Source organism: Pleurodeles waltl, chromosome 12 (assembly GCF_031143425.1).
Source record: "Pleurodeles waltl isolate 20211129_DDA chromosome 12, aPleWal1.hap1.20221129, whole genome shotgun sequence".
Taxonomy (NCBI): domain Eukaryota; kingdom Metazoa; phylum Chordata; class Amphibia; order Caudata; family Salamandridae; genus Pleurodeles; species Pleurodeles waltl.
Window position 1 is genome coordinate 682861799 of NC_090451.1, and position 24777 is coordinate 682886575.

Consider the following 24777-nt stretch of genomic DNA (forward strand, 5'->3'; position numbering starts at 1 on the left):
GTACAAAAAAACGAGAGCGTTATAGATTGCCCCAAATGGAAGGGTGTAACAACCTTTGGTAGGAAAGCCGCCCTGGTCCTCAGTACCACCTTGTCCGCATGAAAAGAAGTAAAAGGGGGTTTAACGCTAAGCGATTGAAGTTCACTCACTCGCCTAGCCGGCGTGATAGCTATGAGAAAAACAGTCTTTAATACCAACAACCTTAACGGACATGAATGTAAAGGTTCAAATGGCAAACCCATCAGGAATGTAAGAACTAAATTCAAATCCCACTGAGGCATAATAAATGGAGTGGGAGGAAACCAATTAGTGAGACCCTTTAAGAACCTTATAACTATAGGGGACTTAAATAAAGAGGATTGATAGGGAAGGCACAGAAGAACGAGTTACTTACCTTCGGTAACGACTTTTCTGGTGGATACATTAGCTACCTGTGGATTCCTCACCTCATGAATACTCCCATGGCGCCAGCATTCTACGGAAATCTTCTTACTAGTCTCTGCACGTCGACGAGGACGTCACTGTCTCGCACGCGACGCCGTCTGACGTCATACAGGCAATAAGAGGTCCTCGACGACGTGCGGACGTCAGTACCAATCATTTTTTACGTGCATGAGAACAACCAGGCAATGCAATGAAAGAACAAAGCAACATCCATTATAATGTAAAAATACACCACATTGTATGAATAACTGTAAATCTTTTTATGTACATATATATATATATATATATATAAAACTCTCTCTTTTAAAATATATACACACACCAAGTATATACATAAAGATATATAGACATATACCTACATATATATAAATATATTATATATATACATCTATTGCACCCTCAAAGACCAAGAGGAGCACACTCAAGGATTACTTGGCAAGACCATAAAGGCAACGGGGAGGCGGGTGGGACCGTGAGGAATCCACAGGTAGCTAATGTATCCACCAGAAAAGTCGTTACCGAAGGTAAGTAACTCGTTCTTCTGATGGATACAACTACCTGTGGATTCCTCACCTCATGAATAGAGTCCCAAAGCAGTACCACGCCCGGCGGTGGGTGCCTAAATGGTCAAACCAAGAAATCCTGCAGCACTGACCGTGCAAAATGGCCGTCCCTTCTAACCTCAGAATCTAAACAGTAATGTTTTGCAAAAGTGTGAAGGGACGACCAAGTTGCGGCCTTGCAGATGTCGACCACAGGAACACCTCTGGCTAAGGCCGAAGTGGCCGACTTAGCTCTGGTGGAATGAGCTCTAATGCCCTCAGGAGGATCCTTCTTTGCCAAAGAGTAACATATTTTAATGCAAAGAACAACCCACCTGGATAGTGTTCTCTTGTGGACTGCCTTTCCTCTCCTCTTGCCCACGTATCCAATAAACAGCTGATCCTCCAGCCTGAAATCCTTTGTTCTATCGATAAAGAAGCTCAACGCTCTCTTTGGGTCCAGACGGTGCAGTCTTTCTTCCTCTTTGGAAGGATGAGGCGGAGGATAGAACGTGGACAAAGTAATTGCCTGAGCCAAATGGAAGGGTGAAACAACCTTCGGGAGGAAAGCAGCCTTGGTCCTCAACACCACCTTATCCCCATAAAAAGTTGTATAAGGGGGTTTTACTGATAAGGCCTGCAACTCACTCACTCTCCTTGCTGATGTTATAGCTATCAGGAAGACTGTTTTTAAAACCAAATACCTCAAGGGGCAAGAATGCATAGGTTCAAAAGGGGACCCCATAAGGAAAGTCAGGACTAAGGACAAATCCCATTGCGGCATAACGAATGGCTTTGGAGGATATTGATTTAGAAGACCTTTCAAGAATCTGATAACAATAGGGGATTTAAATAAAGATGGTTGGTCTGGAAGACATATGAAGGCTGACAAGGCCGATAAATAACCTTTAATGGTAGCCACTGCACAGCCTTTCTGCGCCAGAGATAGAGCAAAAGACAAAACGTCCGATAGATGAGCATGTAAAGGATCAATCTGCCTCTCTCCACACCACGCAACAAATTTAGACCACCTATTAGCGTAGATAGATTTAGTGGAGTGTCGCCTGGCCGCTAATATAACATCCACTACCTCAGGCGGGAGAGAGAAGGAACTCAGGTTGCCCCGTTCAATCTCCAGGCATGTAGGTGCAGACTCTGGAGGTTGGGGTGTAGAACCTGCCCCTGCGACTGTGAGAGGAGGTCTGCCCTGAAAGGGAGACGGAGCGGCGGGCACGTTGAGAGTTGGAGAAGGTCGGAGTACCACACCCTCCTTGGCCAATCCGGAGCTATTAAGATTACTAGAGCCCGGTCTTGGCGAATCTTCCTCAATACTCGAGGAATCAAGGGTATGGGAGGAAACGCGTAAAGCAACTGGCCGCACCAGGTCATTTGAAACGCGTCCCCCAACGCTTCCTGCATCGGATACTGAAGGCTGCAGAACAACGGACAATGCGCGTTCTCTCGAGTGGCGAACAGATCTACCCGAGGAAACCCCCACTTGTGGAAGATTAAACGGACTTGATCTGGATGGAGACGCCACTCGTGGTCTGCCGAGAAGTGGCGACTGAGACTGTCCGCACGCACGTTCAAGACTCCGGCCAGATGGTTTGCTATCAAGCAAATCCGATGGTCCTTTGCCCAGGACCATAGTCGAAGAGCTTCTCTGCAGAGAAGGTACGACCCCACTCCTCCCTGCTTGTTTATGTACCACATCGTGGTAGTATTGTCCGTTAGGACCTGTACCGACTGACCACGAAGGGAAGGGAGGAAGGCCTTGAGAGCCAGACGTACAGCCCGTAACTCTAACAGATTGATGTGAAAAATCTGTTCCTCTGGAGACCAAAGACCTTTGATCTCCAGATCCCCCAGATGAGCTCCCCACCCTAGAGTGGAAGCATCCGTTATGACTGTGGCCACTGGTGGCGACTGCTGGAACGGCTTTCCTTGTGAAAGATTGTTGCTTGCAATCCACCACTTCAAATCCACAGCAGCATCTCTGGAGATCTTGACAGTACCCTCTAGATCCCCTCTGTGTTGAGACCACTGCCTTCGGAGGCACCACTGAAGAGCCCTCATGTGCCAGCGAGCATGCATGACCAACAGAATGCAGGAGGCAAAAAGACCGAGCAGACGAAGGACCTTGAGGACTGGAACTACCGCTCCATTTCGAAACATTGGAACCAAATCCTGAATATCTTGAATCCGCTGAGGCGGAGGAAAGGCCCGACCCAATGTTGTATCCAGTACTGCCCCTATGAACAGGAGGCGCTGAGAGGGCTCCAGGTGAGATTTGGGCTCGTTCACCGAAAAGCCCAGGTCGAACAACAACTGGGTTGTTGACTGCAGATGACGCAACACAAGCTCCGGGGACTTGGCTTTGATCAACCAATCGTCCAAGTAAGGGAATACTGCTATCCCCTTCCTTCTGAGCTCTGCCGCAACCACCGACATCACCTTCGTGAAGACTCGAGGTGCTGAAGTAAGACCAAACGGAAGGACCGCAAACTGGTAGTGTTGCGATCCCACCACAAACCGGAGATACTTCCTGTGTGACTTGAGTATCGGGATATGAAAGTAAGCATCCTGCAAGTCGACAGACACCATCCAGTCTTCCATGTTCAACGCCAAAAGCACCTGTGCTAGGGTCAGCATCTTGAACTTTTCCTGCTTGAGGAACCAATTCAAGATCCTCAGGTCCAGAATTGGTCTCAAACGACCATCCTTCTTGGGAATCAGGAAATACCTTGAGTAAACTCCTTGACCCCTTTCCTGCTCCGGAACCAACTCCACCGCGCCCTTTAAAAGGAGGACTTCTACCTCCTGTTCTAGCAACAGGAGGTGTTCTTGTGAACAATACGAAGGGCGGGGCGGGATGAGGGGCGGAAACTCCCGAAAGGGAAGGGTGTAGCCTTTTCCCACAACACTGAGAACCCAAGTGTCCGACGTAACAGTCTCCCATTTGGTGAGAAAATGCTGTAATCTTCCCCCTACAGGAGAGGAGTGAGAGGGAAATGGTGGAAGCCTAAGGCTGCTTCCCCTGCTGCACCCCGCCAGAGGATGAGGAAGAGGCAGAGTGCTGCTGAGAGGCTCCCCTGGTGCGGACCCTACCCCTCCCCCTAAAAGATCTATAGGGGTGGGAAGAGGCAGGTTGCTGATATCTTCCCCGAAAGGAAGAGGAGGAAGAGCCACGCCCAAATCCACGAAACCTCCTGAAGAATCTAGAAGAGGCCGTGGAAGAAGGAGCTTGGAGTCCCAACGACTTAGCCGTGGCCCTGCTCTCCTTAAAACGTTCCAAGGCCGAATCAGCCTTAGCCCCAAACAGTTTGTCCCCATCAAACGGGAGATCCAACAATGTGGACTGTACATCTGCCGAAAAGCCCGAGTTACGGAGCCAGGCCTGTCTCCTTTCCACCACAGTTGTGCCCATTGCTCTGGCTACCGAGTCGGTGGTATCCAGTCCCGTCTGGATAATTTGGGTCGCAGCAGCCTGGGCATCAGAGACAAGATCCAAAAGACCCTGGGGAAGCTCTGTAAACGAAGAGGAGATGTCATCCATCAGAGCATGAATATACCTCCCCAGGATACAGGTCGCATTAGTGGCCTTTAACGCCAGACTGCAGGACGAAAAAATCTTCTTCGACTGCGCCTCTAGCTTTTTTGAGTCTCTGTCCCCAGGCACCGTCGGGAAAGAACCAGGCGCTGACTTGGACGAACAGGAGGCCTGCACTACCAAGCTCTCCGGCGTAGGGTGCCTAGATAGGAAACCAGGATCAGTTGGAGCCGTCCGATACCTCCTGGCCACGGCTCTGTGAACTGCTGGGGAAGATGCCGGCCTCTTCCACACCTCTAAAACCGGATCCAGCAGAGCGTCATTAAAAGGTAACAGAGGCTCCGCCGCGGCTGAGGCCGGATGCAACACCTCCGTCAAAAGGTTTTGTTTTGCCTCCACCACCGGCAAAGGCAGGTCCAAAAAACTAGCTGCCTTCCGTACCACTGTATGAAAGGAAGCAGCTTCCTCAGTATATTCCCCCGGGGACGAAAGGTCCCACTCAGGGGAAGTGTCCAGCCCACTGGCCGACTCCAGTCCACGCAGCCCATCACCCGAGTCCTCTAGCTCTCCTTCCTCTAGGGCTCGTTGGTACTCCTGCTCTTCTAGTACCCGGAGAGCACGTCTCCTCGAATGAAGTCGTTGTTCAATACGCGGAGTCGACAATGCCTCCGCCGAAGTCGAAGATCGGCGCCGATCTTCAGAAGCCACCGACGCCGCGTCCGGCGCCACATGTAACTTCGGCGCCGACGAAAGAGCAGCTGAAGCAGATGGACCCACCGGAGTCACAGGCCGAAATCCCGACGTCGACGGGATGGAAATCCCCGGGGCCAATCCTTCTGAAGCCACCGGAGCGGCCACCGGCGCCGACACTGGCGCCGAGCCCACGTTCCCAAACGGGAGAAAGGGCATAAAGGGTGCCGGCCGAAGAGGCGCAGGATCACCCAAAGAAAAGGCCAAAGGCCCAGCCGGAGCACCCCCTGGAGCCATCTGTTGGAAGATGGCATACATCGCATTCAAGAATGCGGAACTATCGGCTCCAGGGGTGGGAAAAGCCGGATACTGGGGTGCCTGTCTCGGAGGCGACCCCGACTCCGGCCTCGGCGTCTGCGCCGGAGAAAACACTTGAGGCTCCAATACCTCAATCACCGACGCCTGTCCAGGCGAAGTTGGTGACGCCGGAGAGGGCAACGGCGTCGAAGGATGCGGCGTCACCGTGGGGCTGACCTCCCATGTCTTTCGGCGCCGATCCGGAGACCTGGAACGAGCCTCCCTTGAATGACGCCGAGATTCTCTACGGCGCCGGGAGTCTCGATGACGCCGATGTTTTGGAGAAGACTTCTTGTGATGCTTCTCCTTTGACTTGGCCATAAACAGCTTCGCCTCACGTTCTTTAAGGGCCTTCGGATTCATGTGCTGACATGAATCACAAGTCGAGACGTCGTGGTCGGAGCTCAAACACCAAAGGCAATCGGAATGAGGATCCGTCACCGACATCTTGCCTCCACACTCACGACAAGGCTTAAATCCAGACTTTCTCTGCGACATTATTTCCACGGAGAAAGAGTACGCAGCAAGATACACACTGTAACCGCAAGAGTAACAGTTGCTCCCTCGAAGATAACCGTTTCGAATGCACGGAAAAAAGGGAACTGACGTCCGCACGTCGTCGAGGACCTCTTATTGCCTGTATGACGTCAGACGGCGTCGCGTGCGAGACAGTGACGTCCTCGTCGACGTGCAGAGACTAGTAAGAAGATTTCCGTAGAATGCTGGCGCCATGGGAGTATTCATGAGGTGAGGAATCCACAGGTAGTTGTATCCATCAGAAAGGCCGACAGTGCCGACATATAGCCCTTAACAGTCGCAACTGCACAAACCCTCTACGCCAAGGACAACGCAAATAATAAAATGTCCAACAAATGGGCTCGTAAAGGATCAATTTGCTTCTCTCCACATCAAGCAACAAATTTTGCCAATCTGCCAGCATAGATAGATTTGGTGGAGTGTCGCCTGGCTGATAAAATAACATCCACCACTTCTGGCGAGAGAGAAAAGGAACTCAGATTGCCCCGTTCAATCTCCAGGCATGAAGGTGCAGGCTCTGGAGGTGGGGGTGTAGAACCTGCCCCTGCGACTGAGAGAGGAGATCAGCCCTGTGAGGGAGATGGAGCAGAGGGCACAGTGAGAGTTGGAGAAGGTCTGAGTACCACACCCTTCTTGGCCAATCCGGAGCTATTAAGAGGACTTGGGCCCGGTCCTGGCGAATCTTCCTCAGAACCCGAGGATCAAGGGTATGGAGGGAAACGCGTAAAGCAACTGGCCCTTCCAGGACATCTCAAACGCGTCCCCCAACGCTCCTTGCACCGGATACTGGAGGCTGCAGAACGACTGGCAGTGCACATTCTCCCGAGTGGCAAAGAGGTCTACCTGACGGAATCCCCCACATCCGGAAGATGTGAAGGACCAGGTCTGGATGGAGACGCCACTCGTGATCGACCGAGAAGTGTCGACTGAGACTGTCCGCACGTTCGTTCAGAACTCTGGCCAGATGGTTTGCTACTACGCAAATCTGATGGTCCTGTGCCCAGGACCAGAGCCGCAGAGCCTGTCTGCAAAGAAGGTATGACCCTACTCCTCCCTGCTTGTTGATGTACCACATCGCGGTAGTGTTGTCCGTCAGGACCTGAACCGACTCACCGCAAAGGGAAGGGAGGAAGGCCTTGAGAGCCAAACGTATCACCTACAATTCTAATAGATTGATATGAAACATCTGTTCCACTGAAGACCAATGACCCTTGACCTCCAGGTCCCCCAGATGAGCTCCCAACCCTAGAGTGGAGGCATCCGTTATAACTGTGGCCACTGGTGGTGGTGGTAGCGAAAATGGCCTTCCTTGGTAAAGGTTGCCGTCCGCAGCCCACCATCGTAGATCCGCTGCAGTGTCTTTGGAGATCTTTATCGACTCTTTGAGATCCCCTCTGTGCTGAAACCACTGCCTGCGGAGACACCACTGAAGACCCCTCATGTGCCAGCGTGCATGAGTGACCAACATAATGCAAGAAGCGAAAAGACCAAGCAGACGAAGGACCTTGAGGACTGGAACAACCGCTCCACTTTGAAACACTGGAATCAACACCTGAAAGTCCTGAATCCGCTGATGCGGGGGATAGGCCCGATTCAATGTTGTGTCCAGTACTGCCCCTATAAACAGGAGGCGTTGAGAGGGCTCCAGGTGAGATTTGGGCACGTTTACCGAAAACCCCAGATCGAACAACAACTGGGTTGTCATTTGAAGGTGATGCAGCATGAGCTCCGGAGACTTGGTTTTGATCAACCAATCATCCAGGTAAGGAAATACCGATATTCCCTTCCTCCTGAGATTTGCTGCAACCACTGCCATCACCTTCACGAAGACTCGAGGTGCTGAAGTAAGACCAAAAGGAAGGACCGCAAACTGGTAGTGTGGATACCCTACCACAAATCAGAGATACTTCTTGTGTGACTTGAGTATCGGGATATGAAAGTATGCATCCTGCAAGTCGACAGACACCATCCAATCTCCTTCGTTCAACGCCAAAAGCACCTGTGCTAGGGTCAGCATCTTGAACTTTTCCTGTTTGAGGAACCAATTCAAAATCCTCAGGTCCAGGATTGGTCTCAACTGACCATCCTTCTTGGGGGATCAGGAAATATCTTGAATAACAACCCTGACCCCTCTCCTGCTATGGAACCAACTCCACTGCACCTTTTGAAAGGAGGACTAGAAGAACGAGTTACTTACCTTCGGTAACGACTTTTCTGGTGGATACATTAGCTACCTGTGGATTCCTCACCTAATGAATACTCCCATGGCGCCAGCCTTCAACGGAAATCTTCTTCCTAGCTTCTGCACGTCGACGAGGACGTCACTCTAGCCCGCGCGACGCCGTCTGACGTCATACAGGCAATAAGAGGTCCTCGCCGACGTCAGTACCAACATTTTTTTACGTGCATGAGAATAATAACCCAATGCAATGAAATAGCAAGGCAACATCCCATAACATTGTAAATCACACAACATTGCAATAAAATGGCTGTAGATTTAATATAACTTTTTTTTTTTTTTTAAATCAAACAAATATATGCAAATCATGTATATAAACAAAGATATATACATATATATATATACAGATAAATATACACAAGTATCCATATATACAACATCTATTGCAACCTTGAAGACCAAGAGGAGCGCACTCAAGGATTACTTGGTAAGACCAGAAAGGCAACGGGGAGGCGGGTGGGACCGTGAGGAATCCACAGGTAGCTAATGTATCCACCAGAAAAGTCGTTCTTCTGATGGATACAACTACCTGTGGATTCCTCACCTAATGAATAGAGTCCCAAAGCAGTACCACGCCCGGTGGTGGGTGCCGAAATGGTCAAACCAAGAAATCCTGCAGCACTGACCGGGCAAAATGGCCGTCCCTTCTGACCTCAGAGTCCAGACAGTAATGTTTTGCAAAAGTGTGAAGGGACGACCAAGTTGCGGCCTTGCAGATGTCGACCACAGGAACACCCCTGGCCAAGGCCGAAGTGGCCGACTTAGCTCTGGTGGAATTAGCTCTAATGCCATCAGGAGGATCCTTCTTTGCTAAAGAGTAACAGATTTTAATGCAAAGAACAACCCACCTGGAGAGTGTTCTCTTGTGGACTGCCTTTCCTCTCCTCTTGCCCACGTATCCGATGAACAGCTGATCCTCCAGCCTGAAATCCTTTGTTCCATCAATGAAGAAGCTTAACGCCCTCTTTGGGTCCAAGCGATGAAGTCTCTCTTCCTCCTTAGAAGGATGAGGCGGAGGATAGAACGTGGACAAAGTAATTGTCTGGGCCAAATGGAAAGGTGAAACAACCTTCGGGAGGAAAGCAGCCTTGGTCCTCAACACCACCTTATCCCCATAAAAAGTTGTATAAGGGGGTTTTACCGATAAGGCTTGCAACTCACTCACTCTCCTTGCAGATGTTATAGCCACCAGGAAGACTGTTTTAATAACTAAATACCTTAAGGGGCAAGAATGCATAGGCTCAAAAGGGGACCCCATAAGGAAAGTAAGGACCAAGGACAAATCCCATTGAGGCATAACAAATGGTTTTGGAGGATATTTATTTAGAAGACCTTTCAAGAATCTGAGAACAATAGGGGATTTAAATAACGATGGTTGGTCAGGAAGACAAATGAAGGCTGACAAAGCCGACAAATAACCCTTAATGGTAGCCACTGCACAACCTTTCCGCGCTAGAGACAGAGCAAAAGACAAAACGTCCGACAGAGGAGCATGTAAGGGATCAATCTGTCTCTCTCCACACCACATAAAAAATTTAGACCACCTATTAGCGTAGATAGATTTAGTGGAGTGTCGCCTGGCCGCTAATATAACATCCACTACATCAGGCGGGAGAGAGAAGGAACTCAGGTTGCCCCGTTCAATCTCCAGGCATGTAGGTGTAGACTCTGGAGGTTGGGGTGTAAAACCTGCCCCTGCGACTGCGAGAGGAGGTCTGCCCTGAGAGGGAGACGGAGCGGAGGGCACAGCGAGAGTTGGAGAAGGTCGGAGTACCACACCCTCCTTGGCCAATCCGGAGCTATTAAGATGACTTGGGCCCGGTCTTGTCGAAGCTTCCTCAACACTTGAGGAATCAAGGGTATGGGGGGGAAACGCGTAAAGCAACTGGTCGCACCAGGTTATCAGAAACGCATCCCCCAAAGCTCCCTGCACCGGATACTGGAGGCTGCAGAATTACGGACAATGCGCGTTCTCCAGAGTGGCAAACAGATCTATCTGAGGAAACCCCCACATCTGGAAGATTAAACGGACTTGATCTGGATGGAGACGCCACTCGTGGTCGGCCGAGAATTGGCGACTGAGACTGTCCGCATGTACATTCAAGACCCCGGCCAGATGATTTGCTACCAAGCAAATCTGATGGTCCTTTGCCCAGGACCATAGTCGAAGAGCTTCTCTGCAGAGAAGGTACGACCCTACTCCTCCCGGTTTGTTTATGTACCACATCGTGGTAGTATTGTCGGTCAGGACCTGTACCGACGGACCACGAAGGGAAGGGAGGAAGGCCTTGAGAGCCAGACGTACAGCCCGTAACTCTAACAGATTGATATGAAACATCTGTTCCTCTGGAGACCAAAGTCCTTTGATCTCCAGATCCCCCAGATGAGCTCCCCACCCTAGAGTGGAAGCATCCGTTATGACCGTGGCCACTGGTGGCGACTGCGCGAATGGCTTTCCTTGTGAAAGATTGTTGCTCGCAATCCACCACTTCAAGTCCACAGCAGCATCTCTGGAGATCTTGACCGCACCTTCTAGATTTCCTTTGTGTTGAGACCACTGCCTTCGGAAGCACCACTGAAGAGCCCTCATGTGCCAGCAAGCATGCGTGACCAACAGTATGCAGGAGGCAAACAGACCGAGCAGACGAAGGACCTTGAGGACTGGAACGACCACTCCACCTTGAAACATTGGAACCAACGCCTGAATGTCTTGAATCCGCTGAGGCGGAGGAAAGGCTCGATTCAATGTTGTATCCAGTACTGCCCCTATGAACAGGAGGCGCTGAGAGGGCTCCAGGTGAGATTTGGGCACGTTCACCGAAAAGCCCAGGTCGAACAACAACTGGGTTGTTGACTGCAGATGATGCAACACAAGCTCCGGAGACTTGGCTTTGATCAACCAGTCGTCCAAGTAAGGGAATACTGCTATCCCCTTCCTTCTGAGCTCTGCCGCAACCACCGACATCACCTTCGTGAAAACTCGAGGTGCTGAAGTAAGACCAAACGGGAGGACCGCAAACTGATAGTGCTGCGACCCTACCACAAACCGGAGGTACTTCCTGTGCGACTTGAGTATCGGGATATGAAAATAAGCGTCCTGCAAGTCGACAGACACCATCCAATCTTCTTTGATCAACGCCAAAAGCACCTGTGCTAGGGTCAGCATCTTGAACTTTTCCTGTTTGAGGAACCAATTCAAGATCCTCAGATCCAGGATCGGTCTCAACCGACCATCCTTCTTGGGAATCAGGAAGTACCTTGAGTAACAACCTCGACCCCTTTCCTGCTCTGGGACCAACTCCACTGCGCCCTTTGAAAGGAGGACTTGAACCTCCTGTTCTAGCAACAGGAGATGTTCTTCTGAACAATAAGATGGGCGGGGCGGGATGGGGGGCGGAAACTCCTGAAAGGGAAGGGTGTAGCCTTTTCCCACAACACTGATAACCCAAGTGTCCGTTGTAATAGTCTCCCACTTGTGGAGAAAATGCCGTAACCTTCCCCCTACAGGAGAGGAGTGAGTGGGAAATGGTGGAAGCCTAAGGCTGCTTTCCCTGCTGCACCCCTCCAGAGGACGAGGAAGAGGCAGAGTGCTGTTGAGAGGCTCCTCTGGTGCGGGCCCTACCTCTCCCTCTAAATGATCTATAAGGGTGGGAAGAGGCGGGTTGCTGGAATCTCCCCCGAAAGGAAGAGGAGGAAGAGCCACGCCCAAATCCACGAAACCTCCGGAAAAACCTGGAAGAGGCAGAGGAAGAAGGAGCTTGCAACCCTAACGATTTGGCTGTGGCCCTGCTCTCTTTAAATCGCTCCAAGGCCGAATCTGCCTTGGCTCCAAACAGTTTGTCCCCATCAAACGGGAGGTCCAATAGGGTCGACTGCACGTCCGCAGAAAACCCTGAATTACGGAGCCAGGCCTGTCTCCTTGCCACCACAGCCGTGCCCATCGCCCTAGCCACCGAGTCAGTCGTGTCCAGCCTAGACTGGATAATCTGGGTTGCGGCAGCCTGGGCGTCCGAGACAACATCCAAGAGTCCCTGGGGAAGCTCCGTAAATGAAGATGAAATATCATCCATAAGAGCATGGATATATCTCCCCAGAATGCAAGTTGCGTTGGTGGCCTTCAACGCCAAACTGCAAGATGAAAATATTTTCTTGGATTGTGCATCCAGCTGTCTCCAGGTACCGTCGGGAAAGATCCAGGCGCTGACTTCGATGAACAGGAGGCTTTCACCACCAAGCTCTCCGGCGTAGGGTGTCTAGAAAAAAAGCCAGGGTCAGATGGTGCAGCTCGATATCTCCTGGCCACAGCCCTATGAACAGCCGAGGAAGATACTGGCTTCTTCCACACCTCTAACACCGGATCAAGCAAAGCCTCACTAAACGGCAAGAGAGGCTCCGCTGCAGCAGAGGCCGGATGCAATACCTCCGTCAATAAATTCTGCTTCGCCTCTGCCACCGGCAAAGGCAGGTCCAGAAAGTTAGCTGCCTTCCTTACCACAGCGTGAAAGGTAGCAGCCTCCTCCGTATACTCCCCTGGAGATTAAAGGTCCCACTCAGGGGAATTATCCAGCCCACTGGCCGTATCCAGACCATGCAATTCATCTCCAGAGTCCTCAACCTCTCCTTCCTCCAGGACTCGTTGGTACTCCTGCTCTTCCAAAAGATGGAGAGCACGCCTCCTCGAATGTAGTCTCTGCTCGATACGCGGAGTCGACATGGCCGCCGCCGAAGATCGGCGCCGATCTCCATCAGTATCCGACGCCGCGTCCGGCGCCACAGGCAGCTTCGGCGCTGTTGAAGGAGCAGGACGAAGAGATCTTGGAGCCGATGGACCCACCGGAGTCACAGGACGAAATCTTGACGTCGACGGGATGGAAACCTCCGGGGCCAATCCCTCTGAAGCCACCGGAGCGGCCACCGGCGCCGAGCCCACATTCCCAAAAGGGAGAAAGGGCATAAAGGGTGCCAGCCGTAGAGGCGCAGGATCACCCAATGAAAAGGCCAAAGGCCCCGAAGGACCAGCCAGAGCACCCCCTGGAGCCATCTGTTGAAAGATGGTATACATCGCATTCAGGAATGCGGTACTATCGGCTCCAGGGGTGGGAAAAGCCGTATACTGGGGTGCCTGGATCGAAGGCGACCCCGACGCCGGCCTCGACGTCTGCAACGCCGGAGACAACAACAGAGGCTGCATCACCTCAATCACAGACGCCTGTCCAAGCGAAGTCGGTGACGCCGGAGAGGGCAACGGCGTCGATGGATGCGGCGTGACCGTGGGACTGACCTCCCAAGTTCTCCGACGCCGAGCCGAAGGCGACCTCCAACGAGTCTCCTTGCTGGAATGACACCGTGAATCTCTACGGCGCCGGGAGTCTCGATGACGCCGATGAGACCTTGGCGAAGAAGACTTTTTATGATGTTTTTCCTTTTTCTTCGACTTCGCCATGAATAGTTTAGCCTCACGTTCTTTGAGGGCCTTCGGGTTCATGTGCTGATATGAATCGCAAGTCACGACGTCGTGGTCGGAGCTCAAACACCATAGACAATCGGAGTGAGGATCTGTAACGGACATCTTGCCCCCACACTCTCGACAGGGCTTGAAACCCGACTTCCTCTGAGACATTATTACCGCTGAGAAGAACTTCGCAGCAGAAAATACACTGTAGCTACGAAAGTAACAGTAGCTCCCTCGAAGATAACCGTTTCGAATGCACAGAAAAAAGGGAACTGACGTCGGCGAGGACCTCTTATTGCCTGTATGACGTCAGACGGCGTCGCGCGGGCTAGAGTGACGTTGACGTGCAGAAGCTAGGAAGAAGATTTCCGTCGAAGTCTGGCGCCATGGGAGTATTCATTAGGTGATGAATCCACAGATAGTTGTATCCATCAGAACCTCCTGTTCTAACAACAGGAGATGTTCTTCCGAACAGAAGGATGGACGGGGCGGGATGGGGGGTGGAAACTCCCGAAAGGGAAGGGAATAGCCTTTCCCCACAATACTGGTGACCCGGGAGTCCGATGTTATTGCCTCCCACATGTGGAGAAAGCACATTAACCTCCCCCCTACAGGAGTAGTATGCAAGGGAATTAGTGGATGACTAAGGATGCTTTCCCTGCTGCACCCCTCCAGAGGAAGAGGCAAAGTGCTGCTGGGTGAATAGGGATATGAAAGTAAGCATCCTTTAAGTCGACAGACACCATCCAAATTTCTTTGTTCAACGCCAGAAGCACCTGCGCTAGAGTCAGCATTTTGAATTTATCCTGTTTGAGGAACCAATTCAAAACCCTCAGGTCTGGGATCAGGAAATATCTTGAACAACAACCCTGACCCCTTTCCCGCTCTGGAACCAACTCCACTGCACCTTTCGATAAAAGGACTAGAACTTCCTGCTGCAACAACAGGCGATGGTCTTCTGTGTAAAAGGATGGACGGGGAGGGAAGGGAGGGGGAGACTCCCGAAAAGGAAGGGCATAACCTTTCCCACAATATTGAGGACCCAGGAGTCCGATGTGATCAACTCCCACATGCGGAGAAAATAAAACCACCTTCCCCCTACAGGAGAAGCATGGGATGCAATGGATGGAGGACTAAGGCTGCTTTCCCTGTTGCACCCCCCACCCCCCCGGAGGAAGAGGCAGGGTACTGCTGGGTGGCTCCTCTCTTTCTAACCCTACCCCGCCCTCTATAGGACCTATAGGGAAGGCTAGACTGTTGTTGGCCTGCTGGTAGGGGTCTCCCCCGAAAGGAAGTTCCTCTTCCAAACCCCCTGAATCTTCTAAAAGACCTGAATCTTCTAAAAGACCTGAACAGGATAGCCATAGAAGCCTGCAGGCCTAGGGACTTGGCAGTAGCCCTGCTCTCCTTAAAGCGCTCTAAGGCTGAGTCAGCTTTGGAACCAAACAACTTGTCCCCATCAAACGGCAGGTCCAACAGGGTCGTCTGTACATCTGTTGAAAATCCAGAAGACCTTAACCATGCATGTCTCCTGGTGACCATAGATGTGCCCATCGCCCTGGCCACTGAGTCCGAGGTATCCAGCCCCGACTGAATAACCTGAGTCGCTGCCACTTGCGCATCAGACAGGAGACCCCGCATATCCTGAGGCAAATCCGGTAGCACAGCCTTGGCCGCGTCCATCAGGGCATGGATATACCTGCCCAAAATACAAGTGCCATTTGCAGACTTAGGGGCCATACTACACGAAGAAAAAATCTCCTTGGCAGATTGCTCCATCCTTTTTGACTCCCTGTCCGATGGAGCCCCAGGGAAGGAACCAGGAGCCAAATGTGAGGAGCACGAGGACTGAACCACCAGACAGACTCTCAGAGTCAGATGGCGAGAGAGGAATCCTGGGTCCCCAGGAGCCACTCTATATCTTCTCGCCACTGATCTGCTTACAGCAGTCGAAGATACAGGCTTCCTCCATACTTCCAGGATTGGTTCTGTAAAAGCCTTATTGAACTAAAGGAGTGGTTCCGCAGCAGCCGAAGCAGGATGAAAGACTTCCATCAGAATGTTCGTCTTTACCTCAGCTGCCGGTACCGGAAGGTCCAGAAAGTCTGCCGCCTTCCTTATCACCGTATGGAACGAGGCAGCCTCCTCAGTAAATTCCCCAGAAGAGGCTAGATCACACTCAGGGGAAGTATTGAGACCACTCGTGGAGTCCAAACCCTGAAAGTCTCCCAGAAGCTCAGCGAATTCTCCTTCCTCCATGAGCTGCCTTCTATACCCTTGCTCCTCCAAAAGCCTTCCTCAGAGCCCTTCTTCTTGAGCGCAGCCTGGCCTCTATCCTTGGCGTCGACATAGAATTGGCCGACGACCTTGGCTGATGCGGCCCAGGAGACACACCCCGGTCTCGGATTCGTCCGATGCCGGATTCATCAGTGCCATGGATAAACGGGCTCTCTTCCCCGGCGTCGACTGGTTTTGTGGCGAAGTCATCGGTGCCATCGGATCCACAGAAGCCACTGGCGTTGAAGGTCTTCTCGGCGACGCCAACGGCGCCGGACCAGCACCCTCTGCTGGACAGAAGGGCATAAATGGAGTCTACTTGTATGAAGCCGGAACGCCCAATCCAAAAGCCAAGGGATCTGAGGGACCAGCTGGTGCACCGCCAGGGGCCATGGAGTTAAAAGATAAGAAACGTAGCATTCAAGAATGCCGCTGGACCCACTCCTGGAGCCGGGAATGCTGGATACACATGCGGCGTCGGCGCTGGATCAGGCACCTCCGACTGCGCCACAGGCGAGAAGCCAGGACTCTGGGGAGGCTCGACCACCTCAAACACCGACGGCGTCGGAGACGCCTGAGGCCTCTCAGGCTGAGGAGTCACCGTCCGACGCCGCCGAATAGATGGTGACCTCGACCGGGATCGGTCCCTCTCCGAACAGCGCCAGAATTCATGTCGACGCCGGGAATCATGTTGACGCCGTCTCTTATACGACCTCGAGGACTTCCCTGAAGATGACCTCCGATGTCCATGCTTCTCTTTCCTTTTAGTCTTGGCCAAAAACAGCTTGGCCTCTCGCTCCTTGAGTGCCTTTGGGTTCATTTGTTGGCACGAACCACACTCCTCCACGTCGTGCTCGGAACTCAAACACCACAAGCAGTCATTATGCGGGTCCGTCACCGACATACGACCCCGGCACTCTCTACAAGGTTTGAATCCCGATTTACGAGGTAGAGACATTTTAACAAAGTAACACCTTCGAGAAACAGTAGCCTCCCAAGAGCCAGGAGAAAAACTGTTATGCTTCGAAGGCACGGAAAAAAGGGAACTGATAGTACGCCGGCGAGGTCCTCTTATTGCCACGATGACGTCAGACGAAGTTGCGTGGGAGTCGGGCAATGGTGACGTCCTCGTCGACGTGCAGAGCTGGGAAGAAAATTTCCGTTGAATGCTGGCGCATTGGGAGAATTAATTAGGTGAGGAATCCACAGGTAGTTGTATCCATCAGAAATGCCCAAACCACCAAATCTCTCCCCCTCTTTCTCCCCACAAACTTGCCAGCTCAAGATTGGACAACCCTGTGCGGTAACCAGCTAAGCAGACTATAATCATTAGAAATACCATAAAGGGACCTGTAGAGCTGTTCAAAGCTGCCAGCATACTGAAGATTGTGAAACTGCATGTCTGTTTTTCATACTTCATCATATAACACACTGCTGTGCACTGCATCTCATAACATAACGCTCCTCCGTGATCCTCACTCAAGACATGACATGAAAACACTTCCAACATAAGATGACAAAGACAGTGCCTTTCCAACCACACACACTACCCTAAGTGCTTCAGTGCCCCATGTAGGGGTAGTAAGTGCTATATAAGTGCTGCAATACAATACAAATGATGCAATTCAGATATGGCCTGCAGCCAAAATACCAGTGCCTGCGGTAATCTCTGGACAGGCCTATGCTTAGTGGGCAAGGGGCACAGGGCATAGCCTGTCTTCATGACATATTCCTAGTACCTTGCTCCCAGTATCCATTGTGTAGATCCTGCAGCTGAGTCCAGTGGGCACTAGGCTTGGTTTGCCTCCATGCACTCTGTCATAGACCCTTGCTTGCAGTACACATTACTCACGGGTAGAGGGCAAGGTAATTAGTCTTATTTGTTAGATAAGACCATGGAGCTTCCTAGACATGGCAACTTTGTCAATATCTAAAACAGCAGATCTCCAAAAGCTTTTGTGGACTTTTGCCCTCTCCTCCATTCATCATGTGGCCCATATATGTTTCTTCAAGGCTCTCCCAGAGACAGAATCCTGGAACCTGGCACATTCTGATGCACACTGCCACCACCGAATAGGTTTCTTGTACTCTGCATCAGAGGATGTAGTCTCATCCAAAGACTTGGGGGACTAGTTCTGTCTAGTGAAAGGTATGAAGCCAGGTAAGAAGGGCTGCAAGCTGAAAGTCGGACATCCGTCCCCTTTCAACACAAAAACATAGGGCAGCTACACTAACACAAACTAATATTCCAAACTCCCATCACAAAAGAAAGAATAACTATGCATTTGCATGAAATTAACACCTATACCGTAAGGTGGGCTGTCTTGTTTCTTATTGCTGTAATGCCCTTCATAATACGTGGCGCTAAATGGAAACTAAATACAATGTGGACTAAAGAAAGGAAATGCTGCTTCCTGATACCATTAAGAGACCTGCATAGCTACTCAAAGCTGCCACCTCTCCCCCACACTTCTTCATCCACCACCTGCTAAGCGCTGCGTCCCATAACATAACTGCACCCCAGTGGTCATCACACACAACAAGGAAACACTTCCCATATAGGATCAAAACAAAGACAAAACACTTTAAAACACACACCCTAAATGGTGTAGCATGCTACCCATGTAGGCAAGTGCTTCACCGCCCTACATAGAGGTAGTAAGCTCTACATAAATGCTGCAATACAACAATTTGTTGCTTTATGAAGATGTGGGCTGGTATGTGTATGTGTGTTGGTATGTGAGCTGGTGATGTACCTTCAGTAAGGATCTACGCAGACGTTTGACAGGTTTGAATCCAGCTTTGCACTCTTGCATCCTACTTAGGTTGCTAAAAGTAGTATCACTGTGTTGCAAATTGTTTAATAACATGAAGGCTTCTTGCCTTCAGTGCCATGAAACAGGAAAATGTGCTCTAGCGAGTGTCACTGAAACTCAACTGAATTGTGAATTTGCTAAATGGAAAAAAAATAGTTTTAAAAACACACAGTTTTAAATAAAGTTATGTTTCCCCCTCAGGGCAGTCCTCTGATGACAGCTAACCCTAATGCTGCAGGAATCTACAGGCCCAGACTGGCAGTCCAGTTGGCGTGATGCACTCGGAGTGTAAAAATGTCCATGAAACATATTTCCTTGGAAACCTGTGTAAAAACGCCCAGGAAACGTATTTCCTTGGAAACGTGTGCGTGGAAACCTGAATTAATATCGCCACTTGTCACAGTCCCAACTCCCCCGCACGACAGCCGCCTGCGGCATCATATCGTTATCATGGCAAGACATGAAAACCTGTGCCAGGGAGTGCAATAACCGTGTAATGGGCCTAATGAGGCATTATGGATTACAACATTCTCTTTCTTCATTGTCTTGACAAAGCGTTTTAATTGATGTGGAATAAACTCTGGGCTCTGGTCCTTTCTCTGCCAAAATGAGGGAACGAAAGGCCCTAGGGAGCAGTGACGGTGGCTTTTTGGATTTGAATGCTTAGCACTTAAGTTTCTCTTCATCCATCGCCAGAAAGTAAGGAGGGGGGCAAATGTCGGTTTTGCATTCGTGGAATACCTCCAGGACCATGCTAGGTCTAGCGTCCATTTCTCAATCCTGGTCAGCAGAAAGCAATATGCCCCCCGCTCCTTTCTCCAGGCCCAAAAACAGTCATTACTTCTGCTGAGCTGTCCTGGTCAGTGGGTAATAGATGGCTCCTCTTTCCTGGTGGGCAGGCAACATGGCTTCCGATTCTCTCTCCTGGCCCACAAACAGTAAATGACTTCTGCTCCTCTGTCCTGGCCAGTGGTTAACAGATGGCTCCTCTTTACTGGTCAGCAGATAACAACACTGCTTACGTTCCTCTCTCCTGGTCCACACACAATAAATGACGTCCGCTCTTCTGTTCTGTTCAACAGACAACAGGTTGGCTTCAACTGTTCAGTCAGGGTTAGCAGACAACATGTCTTCTGCTCCTCTCTCTCGTGTTCGGCAGACACCAGGATGGTTTTCTCTACTCGCTCCAGGTTAGAGAGTGTTGGACAGTGCTTGAGTGCCTAATCAAGAACATCTTTTCCACAAACTAAGCAAGCTCGAAGCACATAAACCGAGAGAAACTATTGAGGCAGATGGTATGAGAAGCTTTGACATATAAATAATGGGCCTGATTTATGAAATAATGTGTAGTGTTCTCGCTATGGAAAAGTATTGTCAACATGCTGGAAAAGTTAACATGTTCACTTGGTTATCTTATTGTGTGTACGTTTGAGTGCAAAACTGATGGACTTCACAAAACATTTCCCGGAGTATGTCTGAAAACCTGCGACTGTTGCATGTCTCCTGGCAAACCTCTGTGAATTCTGAAAATTAGTAAATATACACGCATGAGGGTTTGCAAATCTCCATATGTATATTTCTTAATTTTCTCTGAGAAGAGACCCGAGTGTGATGAGCTTGAGGTACACAGGGAGAAAGTGTAAGAACCTTCAAACACACAGTGTTGGGGAACCTAAGACATGAATAACATGAGGAACATAGCAGGAAGCATATGAACCACCAAACAAAGGGTAGGGACCTTGGCACACAGCAATACTATAAGGAATTTGCAAACCTGGAAAGATAGTGATTGAGTTACTTAGTGTGTGATAGACCTAAAATTCAGAATTCGGAATTAACAAGCTCAGAGTATCCATTCTTTGCTGAATGTTTGCCGGCTGCAGCTTGCCCTTGGACACATCCATGCCAGTGGAATTCGAAAGTACCAGAGGCTGTTGCATCCCTGCTTCATAATATTTCTAACAAATACATCGTTTTCAGATCCCAAGTGCATTAGTAAACCTGTTCCATGTATGTTTCAGTGGAGAGGGGTATAAAAAGCCCCTTGCACGTTTCTGGGAGGTATGTTGTTAAAGGACACAGATTTGGACGTCTGCTAACTAACAATTATGAGGGAGGTGATACAAGACTTGTCACAGAGTACTTTCAAGGCATATGCAAGATGGATTTGCACAGAATCCCAGATTCCAGAGAACCATGGGGGTCCTTCTTTAAGCCGAGCGTTGAGCAGCTTTAAGTCCCATCTCTCCAGTAGACTAGGTACTCGACTTTTCATCAGGCACCGTTTCTACACAGCAGACCTTCTATCTAGGACCCCTGCTAAGACCCCCTAGTGTCCTGCTGAAAAATCGGTCTTTTTCTGAGCTTGACAACAGCGCAGCCTCCGTTTACGAGTGTGAGGAAAGTTGTAATAATTATAGTTTTACGGCCAGCTCCATCAATGGTTCCATCTATGATGCTGATTATCGAAAAGACTCGAGAATCGATAAGAACTAGAAGGCAAGCTTGGCATGCTGACATAGAGGGTCAGATATAAACATAATATAGATATATAATTTCCCTATTGCTGCTTTCCCATTGTTGGTGGGTAAACAGTTAAACTTAATGAACTACCTTGAGGGACTTTTGTCATTAATGTCAAGTGATGCATCTTTTGTAGAATGTCTTAAATACACCAGAATGTGTAATAAAAACAATAATTATCTGTTGGTAAGCCACAAAGCATTATAGAGGCATCTGGGTAATAGGAAGAGTATGAGAACCAAGGCATTATTGTAGCAAAGATAGCAAAGGTACCATTAGGAAGAATCCTTTATAACCAAAGGCCCCTCCAAAAACAGACTACCCCCAGCTGAGAGAGAACGAACATTATTATGTAGGAGGTTGGTCAATGCAAAGGGACCTGAGTCCAACAATGTGGCTAACAGGCTGAACATAAAAGTAAACTACGACTGGCACAGTGAAAACAGACTTGTGACCAAACATAGAAACTAACTTGTGGTATAACCTCCAAGATCCAGAAATGGAAGACCTATGACCGCAACTTCTCAGGGTCGGTCCTTAGAATTTGGATCTCTCTTCCTCCTGAAACATGTGCAAACACCTCAACCTCTGCCTTCAAGAAAGAACACAAAATTACCTTATTTAACAAATTCCTTCAGTCAGATCTTCATTTCAGGATCAAGCCTGGTCGTTCAGACACCACAGACTATAGAAGGTTCAGCTAGAGGAAACCCTCAACCTGTATACATACCACTATAGCTATGCAAGTCGTCCTCTCCTATGAGACATTGCACAGTTTGTTTTCCTTTGATTATATATTAGAGTTATCTGTGATGTAACAGGATGAGGGTTTCTCTCTGTACAGCCCCCTGATTCCCTTGTGACTTGTTTGTGCTTTATAAAACACTCTAAATACATATATGGAAGGAAAGTGGTTGGTGCAATTGATGCTTTGCAGAGCAACGCATATCTCCTATCAAAATAGGGGGTCTGAAGAACCAACGGACCACAGGGGCCTCCCACATTTCAGTGCCAAAGTAAGGCACGTGGGCTTTCCACAAGATAAACGTCAAAGATCAGATTACAAGCACTGAGTGAAGAAATGGGTTTGAAGTGGGGAGGCTGTAGGGATCCAAGAACTAAAACTTTCTTAAGCTGGAATGTCGCTGGTATATTGCATCAGCTAGATACTCTTGAACAGTGCAAACCTGTGGATAAACACTGTTTTTTCCAAGAAATGTGGACCATAAATCCATTCTACAGAGAGGGATACAAAGCTTTTAGTATCCCAGCAAAATATGGATTAAACGGCAGAGTCTCAGGTGGGCTACCAAGTAGGATGCATATTCATTTGAACAGTAGGGTGAGATAAATTTATTGTGCCCATCAAGATATTCAACAGCTAGTTATTACATTTCAATAAGGCAGGCAATTAATGATTTTAATGTTTAGAACAGGGGTGTAGATCACCTCTACTAGACTTTGACACCAGGCTTCACCCGTTTCCGAATGAAAGATGAGATAAAAAATAGGCCTGCAGTAGTAGGAGCTGACAATTGTAATATTTTTACCTACCGGTGGCTGCACAGCCATTACTAAAGAAGACAGGGCCTGTGTTATACCCATGTTAACTAACAGGGATAGTAAAAGGCATTCCTCTATTGGATGCCGGTTAGCAATGCTAACTTTAATGCAAGGACTACAGGCCTCCAAACTGCACATCAAAACATACTTCCCCGCGTGTTATACTTTTAATAAGGAATAGTATAGAACCATAATTGATTACAACAGGCTAGGTCAGCCAATCTGCAATGGTATGATAATCAAGGCACACCCTGAATGCGACTATAATCCAGTAGTTCTCTATTTATCAGGTTCTGTGTTTATGCCCCAACCACCTGTCCCAAAGGCTGAATCAATGTGTGTGCATCGAGCACTCTTAGGAGACTAGGATACGACAAGGTAGAGCTAGAAAACAGTTTACCCTTAATAACAAGCTTCATCACAACTACACTAGATTTGCAGGTACTGCAGCACTAGAATGTATGACACTAAGTGGCAACATTTCTGTACCTACTCCCTCTTCTAACTAAACCAAACTCATCCAGAAAAGTTACTGAATAAGACCCACAACAATAGTAAGACAGAGAGAATGCAAGCTGGCTAAAGCATTACTGCTGGCAGCCAAAAAACAATAACATTGGAGGGGACATAATAGAAAACAGGAAATATTACAAAACATTTCTGAGAAAGAGGAAGCTCGAGAAGGAATACAGCAGGTGGCAGGATCTACTGAGGGCAGTAAGATCAAGAGAGGCTCATAACTTCTGGTATATCCCTGCAAATGGTAGCAAACCTCATACTGTAAGTCCTGAAGCACACAAACGAAGTCTATTGGTTCATATTTGTTACCTCCCGACACATCTGCATCTCCTCCCAACTCAGAGACCTACACTGGCTCCCAGTCAACAAGGGCATCACATACAAACTCCTGAACCACACCTACAAGGCACTGCACAACATAGGACTGGCATACCTCAACCACCGTCCCACCTTCTACATACCCAGCAGATGTCTCTGTTCCTCCCAGCTTGCCCTTGTAGCCATCCCCAAGATCCAGAAAAGTACAATAGGAGGAAGATCCTTCTCAGAAACAATGGTAAAGTAGATCTCTGATCTAGTCCAGAGAACAATAGACAAGCCTGAGTCTCTCCAGAATGCATGGACTTAAGGAACTCTCCCTCTCCGCTGCCTCAGTGTGTTAACAATACAGGACCCAGTCTTGATCTTACATGTAACATAAGAGGACTGTTCCTATCAGTGCTTTATTCAGTAGTTACTATCAGGTTTTGAGTACCTGAGCTTATTTTACTTTTGTAAGGAAAGTACTAGAACTTCTCAGCAGAAATGGAATACTACCATTTGTAAAGTACTAACACTTCTCATTAGCAGCAGATTATCCAGAATAGTGAGTACCTACACTTCCAATACTCACAGTGCAGGGCCCCTCCAGGACCTGCTCTGTTGCTATTTCATGTAACCTTGCACAGGCCACACATTATGATCCCTTCTGATATTAATCTGCTGATTCACAAAGGGCCTAAACTTTAAAGCTGTAAATTGCCTGCACAGTCCCTGATGCAAGCATTGTAAGGAGCTTGAGGCACATGGACCAGTTGTGTGCGGCGCTCTGGGTTAATCAGCAGTGAGGTGGCTTAGTGGACATGGAGGGCTACGTGAGGAGCTTGTGAAAGACAGCTTAAGCGAGGATCTCCGGCCCGATAGACACTGTTACTAGAGCTTTAGCCAATGTGCTGACATTCTGAGGTGCTTGGTGCATGTGTAAGTGAAGGGTGTTTTACGGCAGAAAA

The 24777-nt window shown here is 49.3% G+C and overlaps 1 protein-coding gene across 5 annotated transcripts in view; it reads right to left on the minus strand.

Annotated features, from left to right (window-relative positions):
* The window catches only part of LOC138268728 (T-complex protein 1 subunit theta-like), an 88307-nt gene that overhangs the window by 59861 nt on the left and 3669 nt on the right, over nt 1-24777 (minus strand). The gene's annotated exons all lie outside the window — the stretch shown is intronic.